Source organism: Teleopsis dalmanni, chromosome X (assembly GCF_002237135.1).
Source record: "Teleopsis dalmanni isolate 2A chromosome X, ASM223713v2, whole genome shotgun sequence".
Lineage (NCBI taxonomy): Eukaryota > Metazoa > Arthropoda > Insecta > Diptera > Diopsidae > Teleopsis > Teleopsis dalmanni.
The window spans coordinates 82103408-82119439 of NC_051848.1; the positions used below are offsets into that span (position 1 = coordinate 82103408).

A 16032-nucleotide genomic window follows, 5' to 3' on the forward strand; every position below is an offset into this window, starting at 1 on the left:
CACGTTTTTCTAATAGAAACAGATTTCTGGCTATAGAACAAAATTTTAAATTAAAAGTAAAGTATTTAACTAATTTAAATATTTCATCACAATATTGCACAATGTTTCTGAGGCTTCTTCACGTTCTTCATTGGGTGCTGATTTTACGTGACGGATGCCAAACCCAAAATTAAAAACTTTAGGATAGAAGTCACTATACCCACTATTAATTTTTCACGCAGCAAATGCCAAGATCCCATTTATGGATGCCACATAAAACCTTCTGCGACAACTTGAATTAATTTTTGTGCAGAAATGCACGTTTCTCGATAGCTAATGTTACTAACGGGTTATCTATTTCTTTAGTGCGAACATTTGTTTAACCTTAATATAGACACTATCAAGAGGGGCGCTAAGGTCAGATGTTTATTTCCATCAGAAAACGGAAACTACTCGATGAAAGTCTTTCTAGCCTTAATAGAGCAGGTAAGAATATTGGCTATAAGAAATAAAATTAAAATTAGAAGCGGAATTTTAAAGAAAGAAAGATATCCCATAATTCAAGTCGCCGTTTATCAGTTTTTTTTTAAATATTTTGACTTATTTTAAAAATTTATTATATATTTTTGAGAATTTATTTTAATAATATTTTATCATTTCACATTAAAAAATTTGCCACATTTAAAGTTGAAGTTTTTGGCAATAGTTTTCTGATAATTACGTTCAGTACAGTAAAAAAATTTGAATGTAAGAGCACGTAGTGTGGGTACTATCTAATATTTTTGAAAGACGAATTGGTATTTTGCAAATATTTAAGATATAATTTTTCACAATTCTATAATTAATCATTTCAATTCTATATAATTTTAAACAAATTTTTTTTTAATAAAACTAAGTTTAGCAGTAATTACCTTAAAGGATTGCGTACCCTGCAGTCGTCCTCCTGTACAATGCTATAGTGCGGCTTAATGTTGTGCCAGAACAGATGATGAAGATTTCTTATATAAGCATTCTTGTTATGCTCCTCATAGGTGTTCTTCATACACATTCTCATATACAGCATCATATACAACATGCTACAGCCCTTTCAGATTTTTTCTTAAAATACTTCAATATAAAGGATGGAGAATTTTTAGGAATGCGTTGCCAAAGTTCTTCATAAAAATATACTTCAACACCATCATTCTATACAACAGCTCATTACAGTGGTATTGTTCTTGTAAACTCTTCCGCCAAATATATATACTAGGGTATATGATGAAGGATTGTTATGCAAGTGTTTTGTTATTGTTCTCCACATAAGGTTCCTCTGTAACCATTTCACTATACAATATTAATTAGAGTACTGCTGTTATTGCAGACATTTCCTAAAAACATACCAGGTTTCATGATGAAGATATCTTATGAAAGCGTTACTGTTTTCCTCGATATTAGTATCTTTCAACACAATTCGTTCATACAAAATCTCCGTATAGCGCTATTGCGCTTGCAGACCTCTTCTCCAAATATACTAGTGTAGATAATGAATATCGCCATTGTCCTGGATATAAGTATGCTACATTACCATTCTCGCTTCAAAACATTTATATATTAGTATCCTCCAACACCATCCTCTTTTGCTGCATCTTGGTAAAGAGTTGCTATTGTTGCAAATCTTTACCCAAACATGCCAATGTGAATGTAAAAGTATTCTTATATGAGTATTACCATTGTCTTCTGTGTAAGTAAGCTTCTTCACCACCTTCCCTTTACAGTACCTGTGTATAGTGTTGCTATATTTACAGACCTTTACTCCAAATAAACCAGTGTAGTTGTGTTAAGCCTCCCATAACATTTTCCACAGTAAGCAGTAAGTATATAACACATCTCTATATGGCTCTTCATCAGATGTCCGGTATTTACCTAGTGAAACCTGGAATTTTGAAATAAAACTGATTGGCTCTTGCATGCGCTTGTAATAATTAACATAATTATAATTTTTATTGTATATTATTTTTAGTTTTATATATTCTTCTCGAATGTATATAATTAATATTAGTTAAAATTTGTTTAATTATTAGAATTATTATTAATTTTTTTTTGTTTTATTTAAATATTAAAGTAGAAAAAAACAAAAGTGCAAATATTGCATTGCCTACATCGTTTCATCCCAAATTTTACTCATATTATACTCATTACACAAACACTGTGTAATATTACTGAACTCTCTGTTGTGCTCTCTTGCGCGCTCTCATATTTGTTTATTTTCTTGTTTTTGCCGCTTGGCTGCTTGCACGATCCGGTAAGCAATTGCATTTGTTGACCAAAACAAACAGTTCTAGTTGTTAGAGTGTAGCGTGTGGTTGGGTTTTGTTTTGTCGCACAAAGACTTAAATTGCCCGACTTTTAAAGAAATAGAAAAGTTTACGTGCACTCAATATAAAAATTATTTTTAAGTTCAAAATTAAATTAACGAAATTTTAAAAAATATTTGACGAATACGTTAATGAATTTATTGTTTAAAGCGTATTTGGAATTAAATATAAATATAAAATTTATTTAATACGAAACGAAAGTAAAAGTGCAGCTCAAATACAAAAATTTCAATAAAAATTTCAACAAAAATAAAATTAAAAAAATTCGATTTTATTAAAACTAAACAAATTTGCTTATATCAAAATATGTTCATCTATTTTTTTAACAATAATTTAAATTTAATTTTAACAATAATTTAAAAAAGGAGAAACATTTTTTATAAAACAAAGTTGCTAAGCATGCTTCAAATCTGTTTTCCATTGATGCGCCTGTGCAGTGTTTTTCTTAACATTAACAAACAAAAGCAACAACAAACCGTATAAAAGGGAACACAAAAACGTGCAAAAGCAAATTCCCTTTAACCGAATCAAAGTCAGCGATTAAAAAGTGTACATCTGTGCTGTGGCTTGTGTAAGTGTGTGTATGTGTTGTGTGGGGAAGTTGATTGCGGCTGTTGGTAACTTGTTGCGCAACTGCTGTTGTCAATAAAAGCAAGATCGTTGCAGAATCTCACAAACTGGAGCCGCAACATAACAAAATAATTGCAATAAAAAAAATATTATTTGTGAACATTTGTGAAACTAAACATAAAAAGCCAAAGTGGATTAACTAAAGGAATAAAGTCGACAAAGTACGCGTTACTGTGTTGAGTTTATGCTTCAAAGGTGAAAAACAAAAAGTGCAACAACACAACTGCTGCATAATTGGTACGCTTATCTTATGTCTTCTAATTACCCCTTCCCCTACCCCCTTCAGTGTTATCATACTGTAGCCTGTAACAAGACTAGAGTTTAACTTCTTTTATGCTTTATATCGCAAAACGACCTTGTGTGTTATTAAGAAAAATAAATTCAATTAAAAGAAAAAATCCCATAAGTCATATGAAAAGTTGTTGTTGGCTGCCACTTACCTGTGTGTGCAACGGTATGAACATAGCGGAACAAGCAACAACAACAACAACAAAGCGTGCACGGAGTTCATAACAATTAAACAGAATCGTTGGAATAAAGAATCAAGAATTAAGAAAATTATTGAAAGAGTTAACTGGAATCTAATTAAAATAATAAAAAAAATTTACTGGAATCTTAACATACATAATTAAAGTTATTTAAATTTTGCAATAAAGTTTAATTGAAATTCTGTTGATTTGCATTTACGATAAAAATTATTTTGTTCTGATTACCAAAACAACAACAACAGCGTTCAGTGGATTTCATTCCTGTTTTTATTTGTGGATTATTATTGTTACCAAAAGGCTTACAAGGTGAGTTTTAGTTGTAAGAAAAAATGATCAATAAACCTAATTTTAACTCAACTCATGTGAGCCCTGTATATTAATTAACACTCTACGAACATTATCTGATTTATCACCAAGTCAATCCTTGGGCCCATCTTACGGCTGTTTCGGATATTACCAAATATCAGTTATCATAATCCTTCAATACAATCCTCTAATCTAATTCTTTTCTTTTCGGAATATGCCAGTGCATATGTTGGAGGAATCTTACAAAAGTTTTGTCGTTTTCATTCACATTTGAGTCCTCCAATACCATCCTACTCTTACATATCTCGGTAGAACGCTGCTATCCTTGCATATCATTATCCAAATATTGCAGTTTAGATGTTGAGAGAGCATTACCATTGTCCTCCATTTCAGTACCTTCTCTCACCACCTTCTTTTTACAACACCTCTGTATACTGCTGTTATTCTTGCACATATTTTCCACAAATATACCGAAACCGCTGTACAGAACCATTAAATTGGTCCAAAGACTAATTGTAATTAAAGCAACAGTACGGTTAGACCATGAATAATGAATAGACCATGATAATGGCAATGATGATAATGATATATTGCTAATATATTGCTGTATTGACAATATATTGAAATTGATAAAAATATAAAAAATGTTTGGTTTCGAAGTAGGTTACTGTTGTATGATTTTTAATTATAAGTATATAATTAAATTTTAATTCCAATTGAATAAAGTTTATTTTGTAATAATATCTGTAATAATTTTATTAGTGGGTAGTACTCCTTTAGCTACTAAACGTTTAATAAAATCTCAAATTTAACTTTTGTTCTCCTTTAAGCGCATTTAATAAAAGTTTTTGTGCCTAAAAATAGCTTCATTGTGCTTTTTGCATGTACAATTTCGATAACATAAGGTGGGCCGGGCCTTTCGACCTTACACAATACTTTTTGAAAGTAGGAAATTAAAGTTAAGCCATCTATTTGGAATCACATATGTCGTTAGGATAAACTTTTCACAAAGAGACTGTATTAACATTAGGAGAAAGAAGGATGGAGTTGTTGGTACAACTCTATCGATTCGAACTAATAAAACTCTAAATTTAAGTAACGCATATTAACTGTATTTAAGCTTTGTGTGTGAACACATCAGTCCACTGTTAAGATTTGAATAGCCAAACCCAGCAATAACATCATGGAATCAAACTTTTTTAAGAAAATTTTTAAAGAAATTGTTTCTGTTCTAATATTTTGGTATTTTCACTGAATAAAACTATATTTAAATTAATTTCCTGATTTTTAACTCCACATAGAATTTTTATCAGTTATAATTGGTAAGCTATCCATCCAAACCAATCGCATGTGTTGTAGAAAGTGGTTCATCTCAGATTCATTTTCCATATAATGAAAATACTCGTATTTTTTAATTTTGTTTTTGTTCTTAATTATAGTCTGAGAGAAGTTGTTTTTCTTCTCTTTTTCGCTACTATGTGATTTTAATAATCGTTCTGAGTATTGGAATTCGATTCAAATAAAAACTGCAATGATTCACAAATAACAATTAGAAAATAATTAAAAAATTGCCGCTTGTCTTGCCGGTTTTTCTTTTTTGAAATATGAAAGTTAAACAAAATTTACCAAGAAAATAATTGAAAACTTTTTTGCTTTTAGATTATTTGTTCTTTTTTTGTTTAAAAGAAAATTTTTGCTAAAAGAAAAAATAAATTTCAACTCAAATTATTAGTTACATAAAATTTTTAGTGTGTAAAGCATTAATAAACATTTTATAAAAATTACGTTTAAAAATTTATTAAAAAAGAAAATTAAAAAATTAAGAAAAAAAAAATTTGTCACAAAAAAATTATAAAAATAAAAATTTAATAAAAAGTTGAAAAAAAAAAATTACATAAAAAAATTATTAAAAAAGATATTGACAAAAAAAGTTAACAAAAGAAAACTAACAAGAAATTAGCAAAAACAAAAATAAAAAAATTTAAATATATATGTATGTATATATATATATATATATATAATATATATATATATATATATATAAATTAGTAAGATACCTATATACTTAAATTAACGAGTATTTCGTAAAAATGTTTTTTTTTTAATTAATTGAGTTTATTATAATTTTTTTTATTAAGTTTTAATTCTTTAAATTCGTAAAATTGATTGAAATATTATCTAATAGTACCTAATATGAATATTTATAATACGAGTAATATATTTCAGAATTTATTGCATCTACTCAGTTCCTATTATTTAAAATTATTGTATATAAAAACTTCATTATGTATGACTTTAATTAGTTAGAAACAATCAATTTTACAAGTCTTATATGGAACTCATATTGACATTACCAATCATCAAAAGCGAACCAGAAAGGTGCTAAGAGTATTCGTAAAAGTCGGTTGTTTGGGAATTAATGCAAACTAGTTTTATTAAATTGATTTAATATTTCAATTTTAAAAAGTATTCGTACATCTCTTGATTATATAAAATATTTTCTACATTTTTAACAAATAATTATTCTTTTTTTTAAATTTACTTGAACTATATACTAAATATCGGCATTTGGAATTTATTGATAAATTAAAGACAAAATTGCTGAAAAGAAATAAAAAAAAATTAGAACTAAGTTATAAAAACATATATAATTACTCACAAAACGAAGAAATGTACGTTATTATAAGTGATAATAATAATTGTACTTTTCTAATTGTGTTAAATAGGGGTATTGTCTTTGACTTTTGTCAAGTTCTGGTCGGTTGCGGTAAAGAGGCGTGGCGTGAAGCAGGCATTATCCTCTTTATCAGTTATACGCTTGATGTCAGCGAGAACACTCTCAAAATCACAAACTGATAAATCGCTTTTTGCTATAGTATCCATATTGGTACGCGCTACAAAAAAAATATGTAACTATATTAACAAATTAGTCTAATGTTATATAAAGAATATAGATTATCTGTAGTAATATACTAATTAATAAAAAAAAATTTTATATACATATATAGTGAAAGCTTTCACAAGTGAATATCTGGCTTAATCGTATAATGTCAATTAGATCCAAATTTTTATTTTTCATTAAAAGTATGGTTCTTGAAATAAAGACGTTTCGTTACCACGTAGAATTGCTGGTCCCGCTAGTCTTTGTTATTAAGAACTTTTACTATATAAATATTATGTACTGTGTGTTTGGTTAATAATTTTACTTAAAAAAGTTTAATTATCTTTTCTACTATATATATTCTTATAATGACTGTTGTTAGGAGTGTAGGGTTTTTAAATTTATTTTAAATCTTGTTTCTAAGTTTAATTACAAAATTCCTTGAACGTCGTACATATATTTTAAATATTATTTTAATGTTTTTTTGATAGTTTTAATAAAATCAAAAATCTTATGTATTTTAAAAGATCACCTGCTACTGTTTTCATAGCTTTCATATTCAAAGTGTTTTGCAGTAATTTGGTGGGATGAAAAAATTAACATATTTCAACAAAAATTCATTCATAAAGCACAAAATTTTTATTTAAATAAAAACAACTCAATAAGCCAAAAGATAAAGATAAAAAAGATAAAAAGGCATATAAAATGCCAAAATTGTTGAATGAAATTTTTTGTGTCTATGTCAAGTAGACTTGACTAACTGCTTTAATAGTAAATTGTCACCGCTTTTATGCCCTCTAAAAATTATGCTAATATATGCAATTTTAAATATGAAATTTACTTTGTCTTTATCGAAAATATTTTTAAATAGTTAAAAGTTAAAAAATATATACGTTAATATGTTTTACGTGCCATTAATATTGCTACTAAATGAGTGTCATTTAAAGGAATAGAGCTATTTTTAATTATGAAACTTAATTTTACAGTAAAATTAACAAAAATTCATTGACTGATGAGTTCAGAATATTTACAAAATCATTAATATCCGGTAAATATTCGTTATGCAATAAGTAAAAATCTAAAATCTCATTGATGAATAAGATTACAAAACCTTAAAGTGGGCTATGTAATCAATATATTTTTGTAATATTTATATTTTTATAATACATGCCATAATGTATGAGTAATGTTTGATTTATATTACATTACTCATAGCTTCTTTAGAAACGAATATGAACATCTTATCACAGAAATTTATCTAAGTCAATCGTTGCCAAAATAAAAAAGAAAAATCAATTTCCAACACATATTATTAAAATTAGAAACCTATGGATTTTTTTTAGTATTATAGCTATTGATGTTAATGTCCTCCCAAATTACCCTTTTTTTAGTTCAGAAAGTTGTGTCTATCCTTTTAGTGACCATTACTTCCCATTGAGCTATTGCAATAAATAAAAGTATCGTAATATACCAAAATATGTGTTCAAAGCTAACCATTTTAATTAATTAATTAACGAAAAGTCAAAAATTGTTTCTGTCACAAAAAAAGCTTTTTATATAATTATAGATCTCTTAAATATTTTCGCTAAGTGTACTCAGTATTTGATTCTCACAAACTTCAAATAGAATCCCGTGTTTTAAAGCGGTACATCCATTATTGCAATAGAAAACAACAATTATTGACAACAATTATTATTTCTATTTGTCTTTCAATAAATGTCATATACTGGAATTAATGCCATTAATTTTAAATTATTTTGCAGCTTGATTGGGCAATTGGGTGTCTTTCTGTAATAAGCCGTTTATATATTAACTTTTATATACACCAAAAATTTTTATGGAGATATTGATATTTATATTTAAATATAAACTTCTTATTATTTTACTTACTAGCAGTTCTTTAGGTTTCTTATAATTGCAATTTTTCACTTAATATCACAAAAAAATATATATAATCACGGTTTATATGAACCCAATAACGAAGTAATCTTTCTTCAGAGACGAATGTTCTTAAGTGACGTGTGAGTTTAATGATTGCCATGCATTAAAAATATTAGGACCCACCCTTGTTTTTACTCAAGGCTTGCCAAAGTTTTTGCAAAATTTTTATCTACATGTATATTTATATAAAGTGGAGGCTTTTGTATTTCTTTGAGATGTGAATACATTTACAATTGAATTTATTTTCATAGTATTCACACTTTCATACTATCTATAATTGAGTTATATCTAGAGTAGTATTTAGAATTATACCAGTACTTGAAAGGATAAATTAAACATGTAATAATGTAAACTATATACTGGTACATATTATTGCAATTACTATATTTCAGGTGTGATGATCCAGAATTAGAAATATTATATATATATATATATACATTATTTCACTATTTATTATTTCAAGTACTGGTATAACTCTAAATACTACTCTACGTCAGATATAAGCCATATATATATAAACTGGTGCGTGGCGTTCAAATGTTCTCTTTTTATAAAACCTTATGGTAACTAAAAATGAAGTAGAATAAACATAAAATAGTTGAAAAAATATATGCTTAATATTTCTAAATACTACTCTAGATATAAGCCATATATATATAAACTGGTGCGTGGCGTTCAAATGTTCTCTTTTTATAAAACCTTATGGTAACTAAAAATGAAGTAGAATAAACATAAAATAGTTGAAAAAATATATGCTTAATATTTTTTAACTAAATTAAATTTGTCATAAATTAATTAAATTCATTGTTTCATTATTATTTTTTGTCATTATTAGTACAGTGGTCGTCCAGTATAACGAACGCTCGATATTACGAATTTTCGATATAACGAACACCCAAAATATTTACATTGATTGTTCTATATAACGAACGAAAAAAAAAATTCTGCTCCATATTACGAACAAAAAATTTTTTTTTTCTTATTCGTTTTTGTTTTATACAAATTATGCTTTTGAATATAATTTTACTATAAAACCAGCATTATTCAGCTTAGAATATGCATGTAATTGTTCGTTTTTTTTTTTCTGAGAAAAATGCCTATATATGGCAAAATGCATATATGCAGGCGCCACTGATCTGTTGTTCACAAATTCAGTTTATCATATACGAAATACTATCTAGACATACATATAATATCCTATATCATATTTTCAATTTTATTGTTAGTGTGACATTAGTACATACGAAGTTAATAAATGGAATAATGCTGATAATACCATCGATGTCTCGGACGAGGATGATGGATCTGATGACGAAAATATAGAAGAAAATAATTTAGAAATTATTAAACATAAAGATGCCATAAATCATTTCGAAAAATGCATAAAGTGGGCGATTAACAATAATGAAACTTCAAAATTAGCTGTACTAAGAGAACTACAAGAAAAAGCTGTTCAGAAAAATTTTGAGTGTAGTAAAAAACAAACAAAAATTAATGATTTTTTTTACTCTACACTATGATTGACAACCGAATAAAAAATACTTTTAAATAAATATATACTCGTACGTGTTTATAAGTTAATTTATGAACTCAAATATATGAAATCTCCTAAAAATAACGATATTGGTAGGTAAATGTATAACATTCGATATTACGAATTTTTCGATATAACGAACAAGGGGTGCAACATAAAATTCGTTATATTGGACGTCCACTGTACTTGATAGACAACTCGTTCAGGATACCCTACCTAAACATTTTTGAATATTTTTGATTTTATAATATTAATTTTATAATATTAATTTTATAATATTATTTTATAATATTATTTTATAATATTAATAATAACTCATGTATATGATTTATTAGATGCCAATTAATTAATTAATTGATAAGTTCATTGTACTAAGATTAAGCAAATCATAGCATTGATATAATATATATTCTATTATTTATTATATAGTATACTATAGTATATATACTATCAATATGTAATATGTATTTGATTGAGCAAAAATCAAACTAATATTAGTTTCATTATATAAGATTGCTCTAAAAAGATCGAGAGTATAATATAATATTATTTCTTAACACTATCGATATATTGCGATCGATATTAAAACTTATTGAATACGTCAGCAAATATGTATCTATCCACAGACCTATATGCAACTTAGCGAGATATGAAATTTTTATCCACTGATAAATGATATCTAGCAAGTCATCATGAGAGAGCATTCTTTGTTTTTATATGAGAAATTGGAAGACAAGTGAAAAATAGTAATAAATATTAATATAAAAAAAATTAAAAAAACTATTTAAAAATTGAAAAATAATGTATATAAAAATAAAGTGTTGATCGATCTGTTGATTTCCAGAGGAAATAAAAGCTAATCAAAGGCGAGTTTTATTAATAATAATAAAAGAACTAAGAGTTAGTTCTTATGGTAATTAGTTAGATATTTAAATTTATCTATTGTGTTGTGTGAATCGTCGTTGTTAAATTGAATAATATAAGTTATTATATATCTGCTTTTACCTTATACGGCTCTATATCGATTTTAACATGTTTTCACTGTACCAACTTCTACATTACGTGTCGATTTACAAATGTTTTATTTTACTCATTGACCACTGATTATAATTTATAGTTTTATATATTTTTATATTAAAATCTTTAGCAAATAATATGAAATCAAACTTGTTTATTAATCCATTTATATAATTTTAAACTTATATATTTATATATTTTATATATTATATGTTACATATATATTTACAGTATATATCTTATGTTATAGGAAATATTCACACGTTTTGTCATAATAACAAAGAAAATGTTGAAAATTTAAATTATGTTAATAGATATAAGCTGAAGTTATGGGCATTAAGATATTTCAATTGCTTATAAACTCATAAATTAAAAAAAATAATATGAACATAATGTATACATATATACGTATCTATTTGCAAATTCCTATTTGAGTTTAAGGTTGTTTTAGTGGCACGTTTGATTATCGATATCTTAGATATTGCAAGTACAAATAATAACACATTTGTTTTTATAATTTATTGAATTCGGGTAATCTAAAAAGATTCAAATCTTTCCAAAATGGATTATAGATCTATAGTATTGAGTTATTGGAAAAATGTTGAGCTAATTATAAACAACTAATCTTGTCCCGTTTCTTTTAAAAAATAAATAATAAATAATATAAAAAATAAATAAATATATAGGTTTGTAAGATAGCTCATAATTGCAAGATAGTTCGACTACCTTATCTAGAACAGCGGTTGGCACAGAAATTAATCAAAAGTGTCGAAATGACAGCATCAACAAAAAACACAAAATCATATTTGCATCATTGCATATTTAAATTCTGCATTACTGAGAGCAAATTCATATATGCTACATATGCTTTTTTCATTTTTTTTTTCGGACCTAAATTTAAGCAAAAGTTGCTTTTGTATTTTCTTAGTACTTGTCGATGAGCAATCGTTCGCATGTTGCATATAACATACTGCTTGCCTATGCATACTGATAAACATTTTTTTTTTATTGAATGTCCATATTTAGTGTATCTGAACAGGGAGTTGCTGGAAGTCGAATAACAAATAACATTACCAAAATAATGGTTTAGTGATTTTAGTGATTTTAGTGATTTTCAAACAAAAAAGATTGAACCATTCTGTGCTCATCGCATATGTTGATGACATGACATACTACAAAGATTTTCAACTTGATCGAAAACTAAACTTGATCTCACTTTTCTTTCGCACATATTAATTTTTCTTTATTGAATGATAACTCATCAAAAAGTTGCAATAAAACTTTTCATGTTTATCTTGAAAGTTAGTTAGTTATAGTTATATTTATCAGTGAGGAACTTATTGATGATATTTGACTTATATTCTCATCTAATATACATACTGTGTTCAAAAAAAAAATTATTTCAATACTTTTTTCAACACATCTAGCTACATCTAGTTCTATTCAATATAACAAATGATCTTACAATCCTGAGTAAGCCTTCACACACTTCAAATTGGCCTCGTGAACTCTTTGGGTTAAGGTAACCAAAATTGCTTCTTACTGTTCTAAAAGTACACAATTAGTATTCAATTAATACTTAGTGATTATTAAATTTTATTAATTTTTTTTTAAAACTGTGATATCTCGTAAGTATAATCTCTTTGGTTTAATAAATTTGTTTGAACTTTTTGTATTATAGCTCAGATTGTTGAAAATAATTTACTATAACTTAGTTATTATATTTTGATCCTAAGAAATACTGGTAGTTCTGGAACATTTATTCTATATAACATTGATGATAATATGTAGATCCCTATTTATTATGTATAAAATCATGTTTTGAAAAATATTTATTTTATGCCATAGCTATGTACATAAGTAGATAGCATGCACATATGTTTGTATGTAATATGTATCTTTTTATATAGTTACGTATATGAAGTATCTAAAATAATTTTATTCGAAATGGTCAATAAAAAACAATGACCTTGTGTTTAAGAACTGTGAGCTCATTTGTAATTATGATTTACGTATTCCATATACAATTTTCTTACCAAATGACGATTCTTTTTCTGTTGTTTAGTGGATTGTTTTTGGGAACGGTGTATTTTTAATATTTTTTCAAATTAAAAAATTAAATACTGGAAATTGCTAACAGACGGAGAGACAGACAGATAAATATGTTAATTAAAATAAAAATAATAAAAACTAAACGCATTTCTTAAAACAATGGTAGATCCAACAATTTAACATTACGTTCAAAGCCTTCTGCCCTGCGACTACCGACTAGTGTAGCCTTCTGGCCTCAGAGCAAATATTTGAAATTTAAACTTGAACGCTAAGTCTAAGTCTAAGTCTAAGTTTAAGTTAACTTTCAACTATAATAAAATCTGAACTTAACTGCTTTAATGTTACTAAATTCACTATTGTTACTGTGACTGTATCTGCAGTTGTGACTGTATTTAAAACCGTGTGATGTTTTTTTGTATCTAATTTAATTTCAGTTTTAATTTTATTTTGTTTTCACTGAACTATAGCTTTTGCCATGCTTTACAGCATTTAAATGTCATTAATTATAATCAATTTTTTTATTTTTCGTTTGTTTAGCTTGGACAATGATAAAACGATTTTCTTATGAATACCAAATGAGTGTGAATATATATTTTTAAGAAAATTGCACATAACAACAACCTTAGGCAAAAATCTTTGAAACAAATATTTGCGCTGATATCATTAAAATATTTCAACTCAGATACATTTTATTGCAACTCTTATATTTTTGGCAATTTTTTTATGTTGATTTTTTTTTTGGTTTTAATGACAAGCCATGTCTAAGAGAAATTTTTAAAATATTCATATATATTATTAATAAATAGTAAGATTTATTGAAACACATAGCTTTAATTTCAATGCATACGTAAAGTGTTAATAATTTTGAAATATTATTCCTTATCAACTGTAATTGGTCTCTAATATTCTGTCATAAAATAATATTATGTTCACTTCCTTTTCTTTAAAACGAAAACTTTCAAGAATTTGTTGTTAACCATAAATCCAATAATATAGATTTTTCCAAACCAACAATTATGCTAAGTCGCCATTGACTTTCAAATATCTTTCCAATAATCAATCAATTTTATGCTCAATAATAAATTTATTTGCATATGTAAAAGCATCATAAAGTTTATAAATTACTGCTTCACTACTGTCATTTGTTTATAATACCATAAGGTCTGTATAGCCTGTACTTCACAGTTCCTGACACACCTATTCTTATGGTTTTTTTTCTTGCTTTTACGGTGTGGTTAAAGCCGTCTTGTGTTGCCTTACGCCCTGTTCCGGAACAATTACCGTCATATTTTCACGTTGGTTTCTGCTTTGACTTAACTGTTCGATAATAAATTTGACTTTGGTAAATTCTTTAAAATATGAAAATAAAATAATTTTTTGTCATAAATTGTGACAAAAATTGTAAAAAGAAAATTTTTTAAATCTTTTGTTATGCATAATTAAGCAGAAAAAATTAACATAAAATTTTTTGTCGTACGGATTTTTTGGCACGCTTTAATTTTTATCCAAATGATTTTAAATAATTCTTAATATTTAAATATGTTTAATTCCGTATTCTGATTGACATTTAAATAAAAATTTAAAATAAAATAAAAATTTAAATGTCAATGCAGAATTTTGAATAATATTTTATATACATATATACCTATGTATGTACCTATATAAAAAACAAAAGCATAATATTTTCACATTATGATTTATAGTTTCCGTTCTTTAAAAACTATATTTTATTATAAAGTTATGCAGAATATTTTTATATTTAATATATAAGAATATCCTACATAATAATCAATTTTAAATATAATTTTTTGTGCATTCGGCATTTCAGTATTCCATGGAGGGCAATCAGTGGGGCAACAGAGAAAGGGAAAGGAATATTTTTTGCAATTAAATAAATGAAATTAGTTTGTTTTGTGTATAATTGCAACAATTCATTTAAAAAGATATTTTAAAATTGCGTCTGTTGAAAGCTATAAGATCATTTACTACATATATAAATAATTAGGCCAGCACTACTGTACGGATGTGTTACATACAGCAAAGCCTCAAATACTGCCATAAAGCAATTACAGATAGCACAAAATCTGGCTATAAGAAGATTATTTAAGATTTCATGGTATATTAGAACAACAGACATGCACAGAGATCTAAGGATCGGTTCAGTGAAAAAATATAACAGGGACAGAGCCCTAAATTATTCACAAAAGTTGATGCGTTACCCAACCCCGCCCTAACAATCCTCAAGACTATCACAGGACCTACAGTAAGATATGCTAATCTACTATCCGTCATCAAGTAAAATAAAAAGAATCGATATGAATTCCAGTATAGTTAAAGCTTAGTGTGGGGCAGGGATAAGCCCCCTAGCCACAAAAGAATAAAAGTGTACAATAGTACTAACTCAAAAAACCACAACAACAATATACACACGTCATTATAAATTAAATTAAATTATATTTATTTCAACTTATTTTGTTTAATTTCAATTTTAATTCTTTATTTTATTTAAAAACGTCTTCAAAAACAAAATTATTTTCCTTAACTAAATCGTAAAACAGTTAAATATTTTAGCTCGTAAACAATTTTGTTTTGCTTTTAATAGTTAATTATTTTAAATTAATTAATATCTAATAAATTATATATATTTGCACATTTTGTTCATATATAACTAAGACGAAACTCAAGATTCTGTTTTCAACTGCTGTACAAGACACCATCAGATGATGGTGGAAGCACCATGTCTCCAAAGGTTGCCATTATTTTAATAATCTAGAATACGCAGTAATATTAGAAAAACAAATTATACCTATAAAAACTTAACCCCATACTGAATTATTGACTGCTAATATT

At 26.4% G+C, this 16032-nt stretch overlaps 1 protein-coding gene and 1 long non-coding RNA gene across 2 annotated transcripts in view; one reads left to right on the top strand and one right to left on the bottom strand.

The window, feature by feature from the left end:
- Positions 1-3640: 3640 nt before the first annotated feature.
- LOC119689456 overlaps positions 3641-16032 on the top strand; it is a 102925-nt gene continuing 90533 nt past the window's right edge. Inside the window, exon 1 of the mRNA XM_038104292.1 lies at positions 3641-3757. The gene's annotated coding sequence lies outside the window, so the exon portion shown is untranslated. The remainder of the gene's footprint in view (positions 3758-16032) is intronic.
- LOC119689457 lies at positions 6284-8637 on the bottom strand. The gene is made up of 3 exons (XR_005253431.1): positions 8529-8637; positions 6417-6651; positions 6284-6358 (listed from the first exon to the last, which is right to left on the bottom strand). It is a non-coding gene; the product is annotated as an uncharacterized LOC119689457 (long non-coding RNA).